Below are 22,027 nucleotides of genomic sequence, written 5' to 3'. Positions count from 1 at the left end.
GACGCAAGAGGAACTATCACCTAACTATGATTGGTTTCAGTATAGACAGATTAGAGACTTATACAATTCAGACTTTGCAAAAGGGGGCATACGAACAGAGAACTCGGAACTAGAGCAGACCCTTCTTAAAGAAGACAAGAAAAGAATATCCAAGGTATACCAAGTATTGCTGAAATGGTATACTGAGGATGAGATAGTTAAAACACAGATGGTGAAATGGGCTATAAATTTCAATAAAGAAATAACAATGGAGGCATGGGAATACTTGTGGAAAACTACAATGAAGACAACGACATGTATTAATATTAAAGAGAACATTTTCAAAATGATCTATCGTTGGTACATGACACCAAAGAAGATTGCGCTAGGGAATTTGAATACTTCTAATAAATGCTGGAAATGTAAGAAACATGAGGGCTCCCTCTATCATATGTGGTGGTCGTGTGAGGTAGCTAGGCAGTTCTGGGGGGAAATAATAAGAGAAATGAGTGAAATTTTACAGTTTCAAATAAATAAGAACCCAGAACTCCTGCTGCTAAACTTGGGAATGGAGGGAATTCCAGCCCATCATAGGACGTTGATTTTTTATATGACTGCAGCAGCTAGACTTTTGTATGCGCAGAAATGGAAAGTACAAGAAGTACCAACTATTGAAGATTGGATCTACAAATTGCTGTATATGGCTGAAATGGACAAGATGACAAGAAAACTGAGAGATCTGGACTCAGGGCAGTTCAACACAGACTGGGAGAAGCTGAAACAATACCTGGAGAAGAAATGGGAGGTGGGAGGAAAACTGTGGCAGTTTGAGAACTACTGAAATATAATAAAAGTATAAAAGAGAGGGGTGACTTTACCGGGGGAGGAAGAGAAATGTGAATTTATAAGCAGTTAGATTAATTGATTGAGATATATATAGATATGTATAGGTCAACTGATAGAGAATAATTAATGATAAGGTTTAAACATGAGGATTGACTAACTAACAATATTTTCTTTCTTTGACAAGATTTATATGCACCAAACTGAATGTATAGAAGAGTTAAATTGATTGAGTATCTGAGGAGTTATATAGAATTACCATAAAAAGTTGAAATGAGTAATATATAGAGAACAAATCAAATTGTTTGATTTAAATGTGGGAAATTTTTATGGTTTATGATATATAGGTTTATATAGAATTATTCAAAACTGGAAAATGGGATAAATTGTTTATCTAAAGACGTATAGTTTGGGTGTATAATAATTAAAGGAGTTAATGATGCACTGCTTAATATAATGGAGAATGTATATCTGTTTTAGACAGAGGAATTTAATAGAAGTAAGGGAAAAGGGACAGAGGGTGGGAAAGCTGTTGGAAGTCAACAAAAGGGGGGGAAAGGGAGGGGGTTAGAAACGAAAAATTAGGGGAAAATTGATTGTAATGTAAAAATAAAAATGTTCTAACCCAATAAAAAAATTTTCAAAAAAAAAAAAAGAAATAATTAATGAGGTTTTGCAAACCCAAATAAATAAGAACCCAGAATTGTTGCTACCGAACTTGGGAATGGAAGATGTTCCAATGCAGTATAGAACATTGTTATTTTACATGATTACAGCAGCAAGACTTTTGTATGCGCAGAAATGGAAAGTGCAAGAAATACCAACTACAGAAGATTGGATTTACAAATTGTTGTACTGGCAGAAATGGATAAAATGACAAGAAAACTGAAAGATCTTGATCTAGGAGAATATATTGCAGACTGGGAGACGCTGAAACAATATCTAGGAAAAAAATGGGATGTGAAAGGAGAACTGTGGCAGTTTGAGAATTATTAATATGTGACTTTATAAAGGGGAGAGAGAAGTAACTTTACCATTAATGGGGAAACTTAGCTATTAATTAATCTAAGCTAATATTAGTAGTAAGGAGATTGTATTAAAAATAGATAGTTTAAACAGTGAAATGTAGATTGATATATTAGAAAATTGGAGATATAGAAGAATTTGAATATGCTTAGAATAAGTGATATAATATATATAAGACTTAGAAAAATTATAGTTAAGAGTAATTTGAGTAATAAGATGGGTTAGGGGTTGGAAAGCTGTTGGAAGTCAATAAGGAGGGGGGGAAGGGGGGCTGATATAATTTAGATAAGACGGGGAATTTGTGTATTGAATAACATTTTATATACTCACCAATAAAAAATTTAAAAAAATAAATAAATTGAAACACTGATCTGTTCACCTATGTGTCATTTACCTGGGAACAGTGGATATGATGGTGACAGAGTTTCATTTTCTTCGGGTGGTGGAGTTTCATTTCGTTACCTTGCAAGGACTTTTGTACCCGTGCAGTAGGCAAGATGATTGTACCCAGGATTGTGAATGGTTGGGTCAGGTAAATATATGATGTGAAATTTACACTTCTGATAAGGCTGTGCAAAAAGGTGTCATGTGTGAAATAACATCAATAATATGGACTTTATATATCAGTAATAAAACCAATCATTTCTCTGAAATGCATAATGAACAAATAATCAGATTTAGATTGTATTCTGGATATAAACTGAATAAAAAGGCTAAGACAATGTTATTAGCAGCAACAAGAACAGAACAAGAAGAAATAGAAATAGAAAGATTAACAGATTGTGTTGTCGCTAAAAAAATTGAATATTTGGGTATATATGTAATGAGGCAAGACAATAATTTATATAAAGATGACTATCAAAAAATTTCAGAAGAGTAAGCCATTTTAGTCTGTAGTAGCAAAATAGTAGAGTCCAGTAGCACTTTTAAGACTAACCAACTTTATTGTAGCATAAGCTTTTGAGAACCACAGCTCTCTTGTAAGAAGAAGAGAGCTGTGGTTCTCAAAAGCTTATGCTACAATAAAGTTGGTTAGTCTTAAAGGTGCTACTGGACTCTACTATTTTATCAAAAAGTTTTGACAAGTATTATTGAAGATCTGCAAAGATGGGAAAGACTGAAAATTTCGTGGTTAGGAAGAATTTCTGCTGTTAAAATGAATATATTACCAAAGCTGAACTTTCTGTTTCAAATGTTACCAATCCATATAGATGAAAATATCTTTAAAAAATGGCAGAAAAAGATAAATGATTTTGTATGGAATGGGAAGAAACCAAGAATAAGATTTAAAATATTATAAGATGAAAAAAATTGAGGACGTTTAGCAATACCAAGCAGCTGAACTAATTTGGATGTCAGATTGGATTACAAACCCAAATAGAAGAAATATCAAATAAAAGATAATTTATACTAAAGAAGGAATTCATAACTATTTATGGGTTAAGAAATGGTTAAAAACTATTCAAAGACAAGATGGCACTCATATCTTGAGGGATGGACTACTAAGAATATGGTTTCAATGCAGAAATAGATTAAGTCCGCCAATTTTTCTTTCAACATTTCCAGTTGATGCGTATTGTGACATTACTGTATGAAATAAAATTGGTTATATAAATTATGAATATATGACAGACAAACAAGGTAAAATAAAAATATGGCATGAAATTCAAGCTGAAGGAAAAAACATTTCATGGTTGTTGTATTATCAAATGATGACTAAATTCAAAAACAATTTATCAACCTTAAGAGAGAAAATGTTTTTTGACTAATCATTCCTATTAGGAAAAGTATATAAAATATTATTGCAATATGATACAGAATCAGAGCAAGGAAAAAATGTATGATAAAATGGATGCAAAACTCTGGAGAAAATATATGGACCAAAGAAATCAAATTTACAGAATGTCAAATCTTAAGAGACAGTTGGTATAAAATGTTCTTCAGATGATGTATTAGTCCGAAGGACATTGCAAAAGCTAACAAGGACTATAATGGAAATTGCTAGAAATGCCAAAACATGGATGCAACATTATATCACATTTGGTAGACTTGCCAAAAAGCAAGGAAATACTGGATAAAAATACATGAAGAAATGCAAAAGGTATTAAAATTTAACAGCTCAATCCTAAGCCATGAGACAGCACCGTCACTCAAGCGTGGACGTAAATGTGGCGCTACTCCACTCCTTCTTATGGACTTTTGCCAGAGAGTCCCACCAGCAGCCAAGCTCAGCGAGGTGAGGCACAGCTATTGCCAAGAGCACTTGCACACTGTTCCCCTGACAACCCTGCCCACACCAGCCAATGGCTGCACTGCTCCCCTGACAGGTGGGCGAGGGGCAAGCAGAGGTGCAGCCAATGGGGAGGGCATGATCCCCACTACTCACCAACACCTCCCCCCATCTGGGAGCAGACATCCCTGCCAGGGAGAGGGGGCAAAGGTAACACTGAAGGTGTGGATAGGACACCCACCCTCTTGCCCATCCAGCCCCCATTTCTGATGAGGGCCTGGCCAGTGGCTGCAGATCGGCATGCCAGCAAATCCCCTCATCACTGCTGCCGCTATCACCACAAGAAACCGGTTCCCCTTCTCTGAAAAGTAGGGCCAGATAGTAGGGAACTGATCTCTGTTGCCTGGAGATCAGTTGTAATTCTGGAAGATCTCCAGTTACCACCTGGAGACCGGCAACCCTAATTAGCCCCCAGGTTCTGGAGAGGCAGGTGGAGTGGAGGCGAATTCTTCAATGAGAGACAGGAACACCCATTGTAAACCATGTGGGAGGCCAGAAGTCCGATTGGAAGCGAGGGGAATGAAAAGTGCCCACAAACTTGTGGCAGTGCCACTTGAACACATCACTGCATCTCTATGATGCGAGAACGTGGGTTAGACCTCGACAGCCATGTCCCAGTCCTGGGGTGATGCCCCCCCCCCAGCATGGACTGACAGCCCCTCTCCATGCCAGATTTCCCAAGTCCATCCCTGCTTCTGCAAATGACAAAAAGTAGGGGGATGCCCAGAGAGTACAAGATGTAACTCCACATCCCCCACCCCCTGGCAGCAATTTCCCACATGCAGCAACCATCTTCCTGGCTTATCAGATGCCAGCAGCTCACATTATCATAGAATGAAAGTCCTCAGTGCTCCCCCAGACATTCATGGGCCACACCCCACTGTTACATTGAGTTACATTGAGGGGAGGAAGGGGCAGGGAAGCTAGACGGGGCACCACTTGACACCTGCCCCTCTTGGCAGCTGAGCCCAGCCCTCCATCCCAGCTCTGAGCTGGAAAACATTTGTGGAGATGTATGAGAGGACATTCTGACTGGGACTTGGGTGGGGACAGCTACTGGCAATGTCAGACAAGCATGCAAACACAGCAGATTGTTGTTTTTCAACACGTTTTATTAAACTGGAAAAAGTGCCAATGTCCCTTGGCTGGAAAGGGACCCAAGACAGTTTGCGCAACCCTTGTTCTGCAGTCCCAGGGGCGAGGCTGAGATGTGGACTGCCATGGGAAACTGTTCCCTGTTGAAGCAGACATGTTCTGTCGTCTCCCGGACGAGTCACAACGTGCCTGCAAGGGAAAGAGACGTGTGTCTGTTGCAAGTAACCCAGCACGGTCCATGTCCGAGACCAAGCCCACTCTGCAACACCTGGGAAGATGCACATAGTAGAGAGCAGCAGCGGCAGCCCCACAGGTGCAGCCAGCGACCAGATGATGCATAACCCTCTGGCAATGAAGAGCTCTGCCTTGGGATGATTTTATTCTATAAGGGAGAAAGTCAATAGGTAGTTACAAACACCCGGTCAATTTGACCTGTGGCCACACTTCCTCTTCTGCCAGGAGGGTCTCCAGCTGAGGGAGTCTGAACAGAGCACCCAAATGGGTAGCTGGCAGCACCCCCCCATGGCTGTGTCAAGAGCAGTTTTCTGGGCAACTGCCTCTGGGGCAGACAAGGGCTGCTGCCACTGCCCCCTCCCCCACCGAGCCTCACCTGAAAACGCTAGCGGTCAGGCGAGTTCAGGTGAGGGGCAGCACGCACAAATCAGTGAGCCGGGATAGCCACTGCCCCATCTCCTTATTTGTCAGTGCTCCCTCACTCCTTACCGAGTTGGAACTTCAGAGTCAGATAACCTGCAAGGAGACTTGAGTGGTTACTGTTAGTTAGCCAGACATTCTAGACTTTGCCCTTCTTCCCTTGAGCGAGTGTAAAGTTCTCCCATTTTTCCTGCTAAGTCCCCCCAATGCACTCATGGCTCGCCACCGTGAGTACCCACTCTCCCGTCTTGTGCACAAAGTCCTTGCAGCAGGAGGCTGATGGGCAGAGCCTACGGCTGCAGGCTCACCTACCTAAGGTCATGAGCAGCGCAGCTGAAGCTTTTGTAGGGTCTGTAAGCAGGTGTTTGGGTATGGGAAGGGGGGCTCACCCACCACAGAAGCATGAGCAGATTGGCCCCCATGGTAGTTCCCATCCTATGCTCCTTTGGGCTGCAGGGGTGGTGCTGGGTGCCAGGAGAGGGGCCAGAGTTTTCCCCATTCAATGGACACCTATGGGCTATGCCTGTTTTTCATGGAGTAACTTTCCGCCACTGCAGGGGGCATTCCCAGGCCTGGAGTGGCTTTGGAAGTGGACTAAATTGCAGCCCACCCCTCCACCCTGCCTCCTCCCATGCTGGCATGGGAACTTGCGCTGCACTTATGCCTCCGCCCGGCCATCAAGCGTGCCCACCGGCAGCAACCCATCTGCGGTAGTGCACCTTGGGATGGTGCTGGCAGAAAAGAGTTGATGTAAGAGCCATTTACACCCATGCAAGGCTTTTGTTGTTTGTTTCTTTTCAGAAAGTGAGGAAGGCTTCTGTTGCAGCCCCCCCCCCATTGTATACTTCCATTATTTTCTATGGGGAACTTTCAGGGGGTCTAGAGTTGTCAACCAAATTTCACCAAAATTGCAGCGGTGACTTCCGCCTGTCCTTTAAAGAACCTCAAGTTTCAAGCTGAATTTTACTTTCCCCTGAGCAAGCCACCCCGCACCATTAGGCATGTACACTTCACAAGAAAAAAAGTCTCTCCAGTCCACAAGGAGAGATGAAAGGGGAAGGAGGGGAAAGGAGAATGGCAGCTCTCTTTTGGATTGTCTGGGAGTGCTCATTGCTCCTCCCTTGCAATGATCTGATTGGAAGTGAGAAATTCTATACAGATTCAAGTGACATGTGAGCTCATGCTGCATTACTGGTAAATGCTAGAACTCGAAAAACATGGATTTCATGTGGGAGGAGTTTCATGTCTACCAAACAGCACAAACTAGCATTTCCATTCCAGAGACATAAGTAGACATGGGCATGAACGGGGGTGGGGGGGAATGAACACGCTGTTCGTAGTTCGTTGCTATCGATGAACATGAACAGATGAACAGTAACGAACATGTCTTGTTAACGATCATGTTCATTGTTCGTTGTCTGTGGGGGCTAGAATGGCCCCCATTGGACTTAGAGAGCCCATATTCACAGGGAATGATTAGCAGGCTCTCCTCCAGCCATCACCCAAGTTTGGTCAAGATTGCAATATGGATCTTGGACATATACATTCCCAAATCCAACACCCGCAGGAAACTCCCATTCGATACAATTGGAGCCACCAGTTGACTGGGGGAGGTGGTGGCGGGCCATGTCCCCTCTAGGGGGCGGGGTGTGTGGCAGCTCACCAGAAGCATCTCCCATGTGCCTGCCCACCAGGCCTCCCAGAGGCTACCTTCTGCCTCTGTATAAAGGTATGGTATAGACAGGTTTCTCAATAGACAGGTGCATAGCTGTATGGGATAGATGTATAGTATAGAGGGATGCGTGGATACAATGAATACCTGTATTGGATTGACAGGAGAGACAGATACCATGTACAGGGATATTGGGGAGACAGGTGGATTGCATAAATATCTGCGTTATTCTGTCATTAGAAAGTTGGAAGGCAAGAACCAAGGGTGGGAGGTGGGACCCGCCCCTAACATGTAGAAGTGGAGGCTCACATGCAGGCCATTGAGGCGGTGAAGGAAGCCTTCCCCCATGTCGTTGGGGGAGTCTATGCAGCATCAGCACCCTACAGAAGACGGTAGTTCCACAGATTCCACACCACTCAGAGACACCTCACCTGTTCAGGCAGTAAGTAGTGTAGGCTGCCGCCAGCTTTACCCTTCTTCCTGCCTTCACAAAAAGGACAGGATGGACAGGAGAGGAGAGGTTGCAGGGCGGGGTCAGGGTGGTCCCAGAGAGGGAGAGGTCGAAAGAGGGACCAGGTACTTGTACGGGAGAGGAGGACAGGAGAGGTTGCAGTGCGGGGTTGGGGCGGTTCCAAAGAGGTAGAGGTCGAAAGAGGGACTGGGTACTTGTAAGAGTGAGGAGGACAGAGGCTTCCTGGCCACCTTTCACAGCAGGACCAGTAGGATCCCAACATTTGGGAGCCGTGAGCCGAGAAACCCACTGAAGTTCCCTTCGGCGGCAGTGAACATCACCCAACTTTCTGCCTTCACGGAAAGAATGGGATGGACAGGAGAGGAGAGGTCACAGGGCAGGGTAGTGGCAGTTCCAGAGAGGAAGAGGTCAAAAGAAGGACCGGGTACTTGTATGGGAGAGGAGGACAGTCCTGGCTGCACTGAGGAACAGGACCGGAAGGACCACATTTGCAAGCCATGAGCCAAGAAACCCACTGAGCTTCTCTTCGGCGGCAGCAATCATCACCCACCTTCCTGCCTTTGCAGAAAGGATGGGATGGACAGGACAGGAGAGATCACAGGGTGGGGGCAGGGCAGTTCCAGACAGGGAGAGGTCGAAAGAGGGACTGGGTACTTGTATAGGATAGGAGGACAGAGGCTTCCTGGCTGCATTGTACAGCAGGACCAGGAAGACCCCAATATTTGTGAGCCATGAGCTGAGAAACCCACTGAGGTTCTCTTCAGTGGCAGTGAACATCACCCACCTTCCTGCCTTCATGGAAAGGATGGGATGGACAGGAGAGGAGAGGTCACAGGGTGGGGTCAGGGCGGTTCCAGAGAGGGAGAGGTCGAAAGAGGGACCAGGTACTTGTATGGGATAGGAGGACAGAGGCTTCCTGGCTGCATTGCACAGCAGGACCAGGAGGACCCCAACATCCACTGTATTGGATTACGCAGACTGCTCCGGGAGAGGCTTGTCCGCTGCTCCTGTGTTGAAGTGGAGGCTGTTGCCAGCATCACTCACCTTCCTGCCTTCACAGAAAGGATGGGATGGACTGGACAGGAGAGGTCATTGGAAGGGGTCGGAGTGTTCCAGAGAGGGAGGTTGAAAGAGGGACCAGGTACTTGTACTGGAGAGGAGGATAGAGGCTTCCTGGCTGCATTGCGCAGCAGGACTGGGATGGAGGACCCCAACATCCACCTTGAAAGAGTGTGCAGACTGCTGCTGGAGAGGATTGTCTGCCCCTCTTGTGTCGAACTGGAGGCTGCCGCTAACATCACTCACCTTCCTGCCTTCATGGAAAAGACAGGTGTTGCGGCTGGGACCCATTCCCCCCTGCTCAGAGACGACAGCCGGTGACCATGGATAGGGGGCCCCATGCAGCACAACCCTATCAGCAACAGCTTTTGAGCTGCCCCTCGTGCCCAAAAGCAGCATTAGCAGAGAGCACCTACCTTCCTGCCTTCACGGAAAGGATAGGAGGGACTCATTCTCCCCTGCTCAGAGGGGACAGCAGATACCATGGAAAGGGGGGCACCGTGCAGTACAACCGTATCAGCAACAACAGCAGAGCTGTCCCTCATAGCCAAAAACAGCGGCAGCTGACCTCACCCACCTTCCTGCCTTCATGGAAAGGACAGGATGGGCAGGACAGGAGAGGCCATTAAGAACGGTTGTATTGGTTACATCTACAGAGGGCGAAGATAAAAGAAAGACGGTCTAGGAACTTGTCAGGGAGAGGACGCGATGTGTAGGACAAGTTGTGGGAAAGGGTCATATTGATGCCATCCAGAGAGGGAGAGGTTGAAAAAGGGAATGGGGACTTGTCAAGGAGAGGAGGACAAAGGGTTACCAGTCGTGGAAGCAGCCACAAGAACTGAGGAGGGCTGGAGCCCACTGGAGAGGAGCTTGGCCTAGAACCACAGTAGACTTGGGGTGGCTCAGAGCCCAGGTAGGTACAGGTCCAAGGAGGGATACCCAAGTAGGTTGAGGTTGACCTTGGTGGGAGGGCAGGACAAGATGTTGGTTGTCACAATGGACAAGTCCAGCCATATGGCAGATTTACTCACCCAATACTCCAAGGGCTTGGAGTGGGGGGGCCTTGGGGGGCTCCACAATGTACTCTTGCACCATAGCCCCAGCCAAGTCCTCCACTGTAAGAGATGCACCCACTGTGCTGCGGTCATCCACACAGCCCACCGACGAGGCCCAGAGATCAAGTGGGGCCATTTGGGTGGGTCTCTCCTGCTGTGGCTCTGTTCCCAACTCCTTCCCCTCCTCTTCCTCCTCCTCCTCCTCCTCCTCCTCTGCTGCCTGTCCCTCACCCCTGCCCAGTTCCCTCCATCTTGCCTAGTCTTTCTGGAAACAGAGTACCGCTGTGAGGAGCTCCTTTTTCCAATGCTGCATCTGACTTGCCCACATGGTGATGCTGCCCTTGATCTGGGGGTCACAGAGGGAGGCCATTTGGTATGGCACCTTTGGCGCAGAGTATGCAAGCGCTTGGCCATGCATGCCTGGATCCTCCTCAAAAAGTCCAAGACTCTGGGGAGCAGCTCTTTCTCGTGCTCGAGCTCCTTGGCCAGGAAGTGGTCGATCCCGTGGATCAGGGGGGTGACCTAACCTAGGCTGTCCTCGTACGAGCACAAGAGCTTGGTGGCCTCCTTAAAGGGTTTCAGCATCCAGAACATCTGGGCAATGACTCTCCATTCCATGGAGCTGAGGGTCAGCTCCTCTCCCCTCCTCAGAACATCCGTAGATGACAGGATGTCCTGCAATGGGCCCTCCTGCTCCACCAGACGATATATCATGTTGTAGGTGGAGTTCCAGCAGGTGAGCAGGACCTGAAAGAGTTGGTGCTCCGGGTCCCCTGCCTCCCCCTGCCTCTGGAACAGCTCGCGGGAAGAGTTTATGCTGCGGGAGAAGTGGGAAGCAATGCGAAGGCAGCTGTCCAGTAGATTGCGCATCTGCAAGGTTCTCTTGTCCCAGCTGTCCCTTGGCTTGCTCCCCAGCCCAAGCATGACCCTCATCACCAGGTGCAGCTTGTGGGCCATGCACACCAGGCCCGGGAGGGATGCCTCTTTCAGGAATGCCAACATGTTGCTTCCTGCATCCGTAACCATGAAGCCATGGACAAACCCTTCCACCCCGGACATCCACTCCCTCAGTGCCACCTTTACAGTGTTGACAATGTTCTTCCCAGTATGGACCTCATCCATCCCCTGGGCCTGGAGAAGAACTACCCTGTAGCCCAATATCAAGTATGGCACCTTTCCCCGGATACCAGTTCTTGTCCTGGGGTGGCAGAGGTCATCTGGTTGCCACCAGCGGGCGTTGATGGCAAGGTAGCCATGATGGCAGCCGCTCCAGAGGTTGGCCTTGAAATGTACTGTACGGCATTTGGCAGCCGACAGCTCACTGAGCACCATGTCTCGCACAGACTGGTAGAGGGCAGGCAGGACTTGACACCCAACGGTGCGCCCTGATGGAATGGAGAACCATGGGGCAAAGTGCTGAAGCAGCCTTTGGAAGCCCATGCACTCCATGACAAATAGGATGGGATGGATGTTTCATCGAACCCCAACCATTCCTCCATGGATCCCTCTCCCTCCTCCTCCTCAAAAAGTTTAAAGAGTTCCTCTTCCCTGGTGGCAAGAGCTCTTCAGCCTCCTCTACAGCCCCCACAGATGATTTTTGGGGAGCAGGAGTCTCTGCTGCCCCAGATACCTGCCCAGTACTGCTTCCCGCGGGGCAACCAGGACAATCCTTGTACTCCCCCCATGACCACCTTTGGCCCCCGCCTGAAGCCACATTGTGCCAGCAAACAAGAATTAAGGAGGAAAGAAGGGGAGAGAACACTGTGAGCCCTCAGCCGAAGTGTCCACAGAGCTTGGCCCCAGGGCCTGGCAGCAGCCCTGGGACCAGGGGGTAGAGCCCTAGCCCAGCACTCACAGAAAGCTGACCAGATTAGGCACTAATAATAATGTGAGCCCTCAGCCAAGGTGCCCACTGAGCTTGGCCCCAGGGCCTAGCAGTAGCCCTGGAACCAGAGGGAGGGGCTAGAGCCCTAGCCCAGCACTCCCAGAAACCTGAGCAGATCAGGCAGTAATAATCAGTGGGTGAACCCTCAACCGAGGTGCTCACTGAGCTTGTCTCCAGGGTCTGGCAGTAGCCCTGGCACCTGAGGGAAGGTGTTAGAGCCCTAGCACAGCCCTCTCAGATACCTGACCAGATTAGGCACTAATAATAATGTGAGCCCTCAGCCGAGGTGCCCACTGAGTTTGTCCCCGGGGCCTGGCAGCAGCCCTGGAACCAGAGGGAGGGGGTAGAGCCCTAGCCCAGCACTCCCAGAAGCCTGACTGGATAAGGCACTAATAATCAGGGTGAACTCTCAGCTGAGGTGCATATGGAGCTTGGCCCCAGGACCTGGCAGCAGCCCTGGAACCAGAGGGAGGGGCTAGAGCCCTAGCCCAGCACTCCCAGATACCTGACCGAATCAGGCACTAATAATAATGTGAGCTCTCAGCTGAGGTGCCCACTGAGCTTGGCCCCTGGGCCTGGCAGCAGCCCTGGAACCAGGGGGGATAGATCCCTATCCCACCACACAGAGAAAAAATCCCAGCTCCAATGCACTCTCCCCGTCTCTCTCCCCAAAGTCTAGTAACAGCTCTTGTTGTATTCCTGTACAGTGAAGCCAGTCTATTTCTCTGATCCTGAACTCCATTTTAAGTATGGAAAGTACCAGAATATTATGTTTTACTGGAACCATTCCAAATGACATGTTCTCTGAACAGAAAGGAACAAGTAATGTTTGCTTTTGCCGATGTTTGCATTAGCTTCTGTGGACAGAGACGAAAATCAATAGAATGGGAAGAAAGCCAAATTCGGTCAAATATGTCACAGAACCTAGAAGGGGGGCTGACGAATAACAAACGCAGAGGCTTATTTCAAACGGACAACTTTTTTCCTTTTTCTGACTCTTAAGATTCAAAGACATTAAAACACAGTAACTTTCACATCTACTCTTATGTCTGGAGAAGGAAAACACTGTACACACACTAGCAATCATGAGAACACAATTAAAGAGAGGAAAATGAGGAAGATCCACAGCAAGAAAGATCCTTTTAAGACCCTCTTCTGTTTTCAAGAAGAAACAATGACAATCCATCTGCAGAAGCCAGTCCAACTGACAGAAATGCTAGTCCAAGTCACTTAGGAACACTGCCTTGACTATAACATCATGCTGACACTAACCACATGATTGTTTTGCTGGAAACACATATACATGCATACATATATCCATATATTCACAGCTCAATCAATCTCACTATAGCTCTACATGAAATAACTCAGCAATCACTATGCATATATCAATCACATAGGCCTTAATCATAAGGAACTCAGGATATACTGAACCAAACAAAATGGAGTCAAAATGAACCTTTGAATAGATACGTGGCAATAAGCTAAGATCTAGGGGATTTTTGCTGATACATGATATTCATATGAGTAATGATAACAAATATTGAGGGATCAGAATGACCTGACCGTTTTACACATGTCACGATCTCAGTGCAAATTCTGCAAATGTTACAATTTTTAGGTGATTTCCAGTGCCAGGAATGACTCTGAGGAATCTCATTGGTGAATTTGAATGGGATGATATAAGCCAAAATCGTATAAAAATTAGCAGGAAAACCATGGAGTCTAAGAAGCTAGGAGGAGAGAAAGGAAGGAATACCTCCTTGCTCTCTCTCTCCTTTCCCTTTCAGATTGGCGAAGCGCTCTCCCATTCTTTCCATCAACGAGAATCTCTGGGACATCTCCAGGATTGGTAAGATAATTTACTATGCCTTATTCTGATTGTATTGTTAATCAAGCTATTGTATTGCTAAGACCATGCTGTACCATGATTCTCAAAGTTTCTGTAATCTATACAAAATGATTTAAATAAAACTTACTGAAATTCATGTCCAGGCCTGTGTTGTATCCTTGCTCTCTCTTCATTTGGGAAAATCTGGCTCAGTTGAAGATATGTTAAAGATCCCCCCTTTCGTATAGTAAACTGTTGGCTAAAGGCAAAGCTAACATTCTGTCACACTCGACTGCCTGCTGAAACTGAAAAGCCAGAGCTTGGAGCACGCTTCCTTTTATAACCACAGGTCTCGTAGAGAAAAGCAGGAGGTCTGTGGTTGGCAGTCAGAACTACCTAACAGGGTTTGCAGGGATGAGATTGGAGTGCCCATGGCTACAGACCACCACCCCTCCCCTTCCCTCCCCCCTGGTCTCTGGTCCCATGTAACCAATTGTAACCAATTTGGAGCTCCACACATGGAAGAAAGACCTGCCCATCAAGCTATGTTGGGCTTAGATTGGAGTTTCCAGGGCGACAGTAGGAGTGCAGACATAATTCAGGCAGTCTCTGCCTCCATTTCCAAGGGAATTGATTGAATGTGCCTGACTGTCTGGCTTCATGAACAGTGGACAAACGCAACGAACCAGGCTTGTGACAACTACTTGTTCATTTTCTTTTTTTTCTTTTTTTTTAAAGTTTTTTATTGGATTAGAAATATTTTAATGTCCATTACAATCAATTTCCTTTAAAAATTCCAATTCTAACCCCCTCCCTTCCCCCCCTTTTGTTGACTTCCAACAGTTTTCCAACCCCTTATCTATTTTCCCCTACTCATTTCAAACTTATTTTACCTATTAAACGTATACTTTCACTCTCTTCTAAGCTTACCTATTATATCACAATGCTGTCTCATTTCCCTTTCCATTTAACTTAACAACTAGATAATACATTTCTGGCATATATTCTTCAATAATCATTTTGGTAACCTGTACTCTATCTTACTCATTCTGATCTCCTCTATATTGAACAAACAATTTATTCCTCATTATACATAACTTTAAGTACATTATAAACATTGCATGCCTTCAATATAGGTCAATCAATTTAACCCATACTCCATATATTACTCTTTGTTTTATACTTTAAGCATAAGTCAATCAATTTGACCCATATTCTGTATATTACTATATATTTTCCCCTACTTTCTTGTATTCATTCATTTTGATTATACAGTTTCTCCATTATACCATTATCTGCCAGCAATGAGATTAATCAGTTTCTATCCCTAATAGTCAAATAAAATAATTGCTTAGATATTTTTCAACTCCCCCCCCCCGGTATAGTCACTTCTCTCTTCTTTTGTTATATTTCAGTAATTTTCAAACTGCCACAGTTCTCCTCCCACCTCCCATTTTTTCACCAAGTATTGTTTCAGCTTCTCCCAGTCCGTGTTAAACTGTCCTGGATCAAGGTCTCTCAATCTTCTTGTCATTTTGTCCATCTCTGCCATGTACAGCAATTTATAAATCCAGTCCTCGATGGTTGGCACTTCTTGTACTTTCCACTTCTGCGCGTACAAAAGTCTAGCCACTGCCGTCATGTAAAATAGCAATGTCCTGTATTGTGCTGGAATATCCTCTATTCCCAAGTTCAGTAGCAGGAGTTCTGGGTTCTTATTAACTTGAAATTGTAAAATCTCACTTATTACTCTTATTATTTCCCCCCAGTACTGCCTAGCTACCTCACAAGTCCACCACATGTGATACAAAGATCCCTCATGTTTTTTACATTTCCAGCACTTGTTAGACATATTTAAGTTCCCTAGCGCAATTTTCTTTGGTGTCAAATACCAACGATAAATCATTTTATAGACATTCTCTTTAATGTTAGTGCATGTCGTAATCTTCAACGTATTTTTCCACAAGTATTCCCACGCCTCCATTGTTATTTCTTTATTAAAGTTTATAGCCCACTTCACCATCTGCACTTTAACTGTCTCATCTTCAGTATACCATTTTAACAACACCTTATAGACCTTAGAGATTTCCTTTTTATCTTCTTGTAGAATTACTTCCTCTAGTTCTGAGTTCTCTATTCTTATCCCTCCCTTTGCACAATCTGAGTTGTAAAGGTCTCTAATCTGTCTATATTGAAACCAATCATAATTTGAAGACAACTCTTCTTGCGTTTTTATTCTTAACTTGGAAAGGTCTGTTCGTGTTATTTCCTTATATGTTAAACATCGTTGTTCATTGTCAACAGTTCTCGGGTCTATTACTTCATAAGGAACCACCCAAGAGGGAGTTCCTTCTTGCAGGTAGTTTCTGTACTTCTTCCAAATTGTGAAGAGGCTTCTACGGATATAATGGTGCAAAAACATAGAGTCTGCTTTTACTTTTTCATACCACAAATATGCATGCCATCCAAATATTTTTTTATATCCCTCTAAGGCCAGTAGTTTACGATTTTTCAGAGTCATCCAATCTTTCAGCCACACCAAGCAGATTGCATCATAGTAAAGTCTTAGATTGGGCAGTTGCATTCCACCTCTCTCCTTTGCATCCTGTAATACTTTCATTTTCACCCTAGGCTTCCTGCCTGCCCAAACAAAATCCGATATTTTCCTCTGCCATTTTTCGAATTGTTTAGAGTCCCGGATAATTGGTATTGTCTGTAACAAAAACATCACTCTTGGCAGCACATTCATCTTAACTACTGCAATTCTTCCCAACCATGACAAATTCAATCTATTCCATTTAATCAAATCTTGCTCTATTTGAGTCCACAATTTCTCATAGTTATTCTTGAATAGATCTATATTTTTTGCAGTCAGTTCAATTCCCAAATATTTCACCTTACTTGTTACTTCACAGTCTGTAATTTCCGTTAATAACTGTTGTTTTTGTTTAGTCATATTTTTACATAATATCTTTGATTTCTTTTTTTAAAAAGTTTTTTTATTTTTCAATACCTAACATACAAACTACAATAACAGTAACTACAAAAGATTACAATAACACAAGGGAAGGAAAAGAAGGGAGAAAGAAGAAAAGGGGAAGGGGGGGTGGAAAAAAAAGGGAAGGTAACCTACAAACACTAAACACTACACTTCAATGCTTTCCCTTCATACTGCCATAATAAAGAAATAGCTTAATAAAGTAATGATGGAGTGGTTGATCATACAGAATACAAATTACAATCGAATTCAAATTAAGTTTTCCTCCCCCTCCTGGGTCCCGGACGCAGTTCTCTCTGAGCAACTGCAGCTGCAGTGCTCGTTTCCTCCCCCCCCTCCTCAGACTTCTCCCTTTCTTCTTGCTTGGTGCACTGAAATTCCGGATTTTTATCCTCAAAATCCCTTAGTTGATCTTCTGATAATATCTTATAGGTTTGATCTTTGTAACTTAACCAGATTCCTTCCGGAAATAACCATTTGTACTTTATTCCACGTTCCCTCAGAAGAGCTGCGAGCTTTTTATACTTAAAACGTCTTTTCCGAACTAAAAATGGGACGTCCTTCAATATCTTAACTTTGTTACCCAAAAAGTCCAAATCCGCATTGTATGAATTGTATAGGATAGTGTCTCGGATCCTTTTAGATGAAAAATCGATGGTGATCTCGCGAGGCAGCTGACGCTTCGTTGCATATTTTGAAGAAGCCCGGCGGACTTCCAAAATGGCACTTTTAACCTCTTCTTTAGTTGTCCTCTCGGGTGTCGCCAGTAGTTCCGAGACCAGACCCCATAAATCCTCATTTTCCTCCTCTATCACGTTCTGGAGGCGCAAAATTGTCTGCGTTCGTTCCACTTGTAGCCCGATCAGCTGGTTCTCCATCAGCTTTAACTCTTTTTTTGTAGCCTTCACGAGTGACGCACTTTCCCGGGCAGCCTTCTCTGCCCCCCCGCTACTTCCTTAATGGTTTTCACTTCGCTTTCAATTAAGCCCACCCTTTGATCTGTTTCGTTCAGCTTGTCAACAAAGGGTTTTATGGCTTCAACAACCGCCCTGCGCACCAGTTCCTCAAGCGACTCTCCCTTCTGCAGGGTAGCCGAGATTGACTTACCCAGAGCGGGACTTTGTTTTTTCGCTGCCATTTTAGGGGGGGGGGGACCGCCAGCCCAAATTCTGAAACTCAGCGAAGGGGAAGAATGAGCCTTCTTAGCTTCAGATCCCACCACTCCTTCGCGTACGCTTGTAATAACAGAAGGGATTCGCTTACTTGCAGGCTTCCGCCTAGTTCTGTTCTTTGCCGTTTTCCATAGCCCAGCAGCACTCGAGGCGCCGCGCACGTCTGCCGGACTCCATAGGGACAAACGGGCAATTTACCCCCCGCATTGATTTTCGGGGGGTTCTTCCCGCAGCGTCCCGGACCCCGCTCCCTCACTGGGAGTCTTGGGGGCTAATCTTCGCAGATCAGCCGCCCGGTCAGGGTGCTCGGGCGCTTCCTCTCGGACCTGCCGAGAGGAGCGTCCGACATGGCTGAGAAAACGAAACCGAATCAATATCTTTGATTTCTTTTTGTTTATATAGAAACCTGCCAGATCTCCAAATTCTTTAATTTTTTCTATTACCTTAGGCATGTTTTCAATTGGATCTTCCACAATTAACATTATATCATCTGCAAATGCTCTGACCTTATAGGAAAAGTCTTTTATTTTTATTCCACGGATCGTATTGTCTTCTCGAATCTGTATCATCAAAATTTCCAAGACTAAAATGAACAACAGTGGAGACAACGGGCAACCTTGTCTTGTACCTTTGCCAATAGTCAGTTTTTTAGTCAGCTCGTCATTCACCACAATTGCTGCACTCTGGTCTCTGTAAATTTCTTTCGCTGCTCTTATGAATCTTTCCCCCATTTGTAGCTGTTCCATGGGGGCAAACATAAAGTCCCAGTTCAAATTGTCAAATGCTTTCTCAGCATCCACAAAGAAGAAACCAACCTCCTTATCACAACTCTTGTCGTAATATTCAATAGCATTTATAACTGTCCTTAGATTGTCTCTGATTTGCCTATTCGGTAAAAAACCAGCTTGTTCTTCTCCAATAACTTTGGATAACCATCCCTTTACTCTTTCTGCCAGGATCTTCGCAAAGATCTTGTAGTCATTGTTAAGTAAGGAAATTGGCCTATAGTTTTTAACATTAGTCAAGTCTTGTCCTTCTTTGGGGATCAATGATATATTAGCTTCACTCCAAGTATCTGGAGTTCTTTGGTCTCTCAAAACACCATTGATCACTTCTTTTAGGAATGGTACCAGTTCATTGACCATTACCTTATAAAATTTAGCTGTAAGTCCATCAGGTCCTGGCGCCTTTCCCAGGTTTGTTGTCTGAATTGCCTTTCTTATCTCCTCCTCTGTTACTTCACTATTCAGTTTCTCTCTCCAATCTTCCGAAATTACTGGAAGCTTCATTTTCCCCAAATATGCCGCTATTGAGTCTTTATTCACTTCTTTTTTGTCATACAATTTAGCATAAAATTTGTAAAAAGCTCTAATAATAGCAGTCTGTTCCAAATGTACTTTATTGTCCTCACATATTTTATTTATTGTCTTTTTCTCCTTTCTCTTCAATTGCCATGCCAGGTATTTCCCAGGTTTATTTGCACCTTCAAACGACTTTTGGTTCAATCTCTTAAGATTCCATTCCAGTTCTTTATTATTCATTGCCGTCAACTGCTGTTGAAGGATTTTAATATCCTGGTAAATTTTCTTTTTCCCTGGTCTTTTCTTTAATTGTATTTCTTTGGCTTTTATTTTTTCCATAATCTCCTGTCTCTTCTCCTCTCTTTTCTTTCGAGCTCTTCCATTTAAGTCCATCAGTATACCTCTAATTACTGCTTTGTATGTATCCCATACCTTGTTGGTTGGTACTTCTCGGTTCATGTTGTACTGTATGAAGAACTTAGTTTCCCTTCTCAACATCTCCATATTTTCTCCCTCTTGTAACAAGTCCTCATTTATTCTCCATCCTTTCCTCTTAGTTCTTTTTCCAAACTTCCACATGATTGGGTTGTGATCTGAGCCTACCATAGGCATTATTTCTACATCCTTAGTCCAAAGCACTAAATCTTTTGAGGCCCAGATCATATCAATTCGTGATAGAGTGGAATGTCTTGCGGAGAAAAATGTATATTGTCTACCTGTGGGGTTCTGTATTCTTCATACATCTTCCAAAGTTTCCTGCTGCATTAATGCGAAAAAAGTCTTTGGTAATAATCCTCTTTTCTTTTGTGCCGTTGCTGATTTTTTATCCTGCTCCAAATTTGTGACTCCATTGAAGTCTCCTGCAAGAATTATCTGGTCATAAGAAAGTTCATCTAATTGCTTCTTCAAATCCTCAAAAAAACTCTCTTTTGCTCCATTAGGTGCATAAATTCCAATCACCAACACTTTCTTTAAATTCCATGTACATTCCACTGCTAGAAATCTGGCTTCCACATCTCTAATCACTAACTTTGGCTGTAGCTCCTATCTTATATATACTGCCACTCCCCTTTTTTTCTTTTTTGAGGCCGCTACAAAATCATTGCCCAATTTGCTCAATTTAAGATATTTTACATCCTGTTTTCTAATATGAGTCTCTTGTAGGCACACAATATCACATTTCTGTTTTAATAGCCAATGGAAAATACTTTTTCTCTTATTGGGTGAATTAATTCCATTTACATTCCAAGATATAACTTTACACTCCATATTCATAGCCTTGTTGCTGGTAAGTCCTTTTCATTGTCCCTCATAAACTTTTCCATTTCAAATTCAGATCTGATGCGCTTTTTCACTCCTCCAAACTCAAATGACAATCCTTCTGGTAGTTCCCATCTGTACCTTATTTTCATGTCCTTCAAGATTTGGATTAAAGCTTTATATTTTTTCCGGTCAAGCAACACCGATCTGGGTAACTCCTTCATAATAATAACCGTCTTGCCATCAACCTCCAATGGGTCTTGAAATTGCTTACTCACAATCATTTCTCTCATGTTTCTGGTCGTAAATTGCACAATTACGTCTCTTGGTAGTTTCCTCTGGGTCGCAAATCTTGAATTTATGCGATACACCACGTCTAGAATAGCCACAATTTCCGCCTCCTCCTTCCCCAGGTATTCAGCTAACACCTCAACAATTTGTTCTTGGGCTGTCTTTCCCTCTACCTCCAGCAAGCCGCGAAACCTCAGCTGCTTCTCCATATACTTGCTCTCCGCAACCGCCATTCTTCCCCTCATCACCCTCATGTCCGTTCGTTGCGTATCTGAAAGGTTCTCCACCGCCTTCTCCACTACATTGACTTTTTGTTGTGCAGCTTGCACATCACTTTGTATTGTTTCCATTCCCTTCTTCACTTCTGCCAGTTCATTTTTTACTGTCTCTTTAACCTCTTTAACTTCCTTTACCAGCTCCTGTTGGACCTTTAACATTTCCAAAAATCTTTTATCCAGATTTTCTATAGCCGTTTGCCACTCTTTCTTCGGCATCGTGGGGCTTGACTTGCCTCGCTCCCACGTATCTGCTCGTTTCCTTAGCTCCGTGGTGCCTGGCTTAATGTCCTTTTAATTTAATTTAAATGTCCCGGTTTCATGAAGAAAAAAAGACGCTTAAAGAGTCCAAAATGTCGGGCGTCTTTTCTCTATGGTTTTTCAATAGTTTTTGTAATCCAATATGGCCTACTTCCTCTTCTGCTGAAGTCAATGCCCTTCCCTTTCCAAAAATGGCGATTCCCTTCTTCCTGTCTGCCAGTGAGGGCCATCTCTCTCCCGCAGCTCTATCCCTGTTACGTACTTCCTGTTTCCCGTCTCCTCACTGCAGCTCTCGCGATGGTAGAAACTTTCTCACAGTCCATTATCTCCCCACAGCCGCAGGTATGAAAAACAATTATCCGATTTCTCTATTAACTTCATTTAAAATAGTCCTTTTTCTAATCTGTTTCTTGCCGAGTCTTCCTCTAGTTATAATCAATCTGTTGCAGTTTAAAAGTCCACTTTAATGCTTCATTACTTTAAGTATTTCGTCCCGTTTCAAGAGATAGTGATCTTTACCTTTTCAAACGTCTTTCTGGGTTGTAATCACTGCTTCAATCTCAAGATCTCTTCCACCTTCTTTCCCCCTGTTGAAGCTTGGGCATGTA

This window comes from Eublepharis macularius, chromosome 5 (genome assembly GCF_028583425.1).
Source record: "Eublepharis macularius isolate TG4126 chromosome 5, MPM_Emac_v1.0, whole genome shotgun sequence".
Lineage (NCBI taxonomy): Eukaryota > Metazoa > Chordata > Lepidosauria > Squamata > Eublepharidae > Eublepharis > Eublepharis macularius.
Note: the sequence above shows the minus strand (reverse complement) of the source record.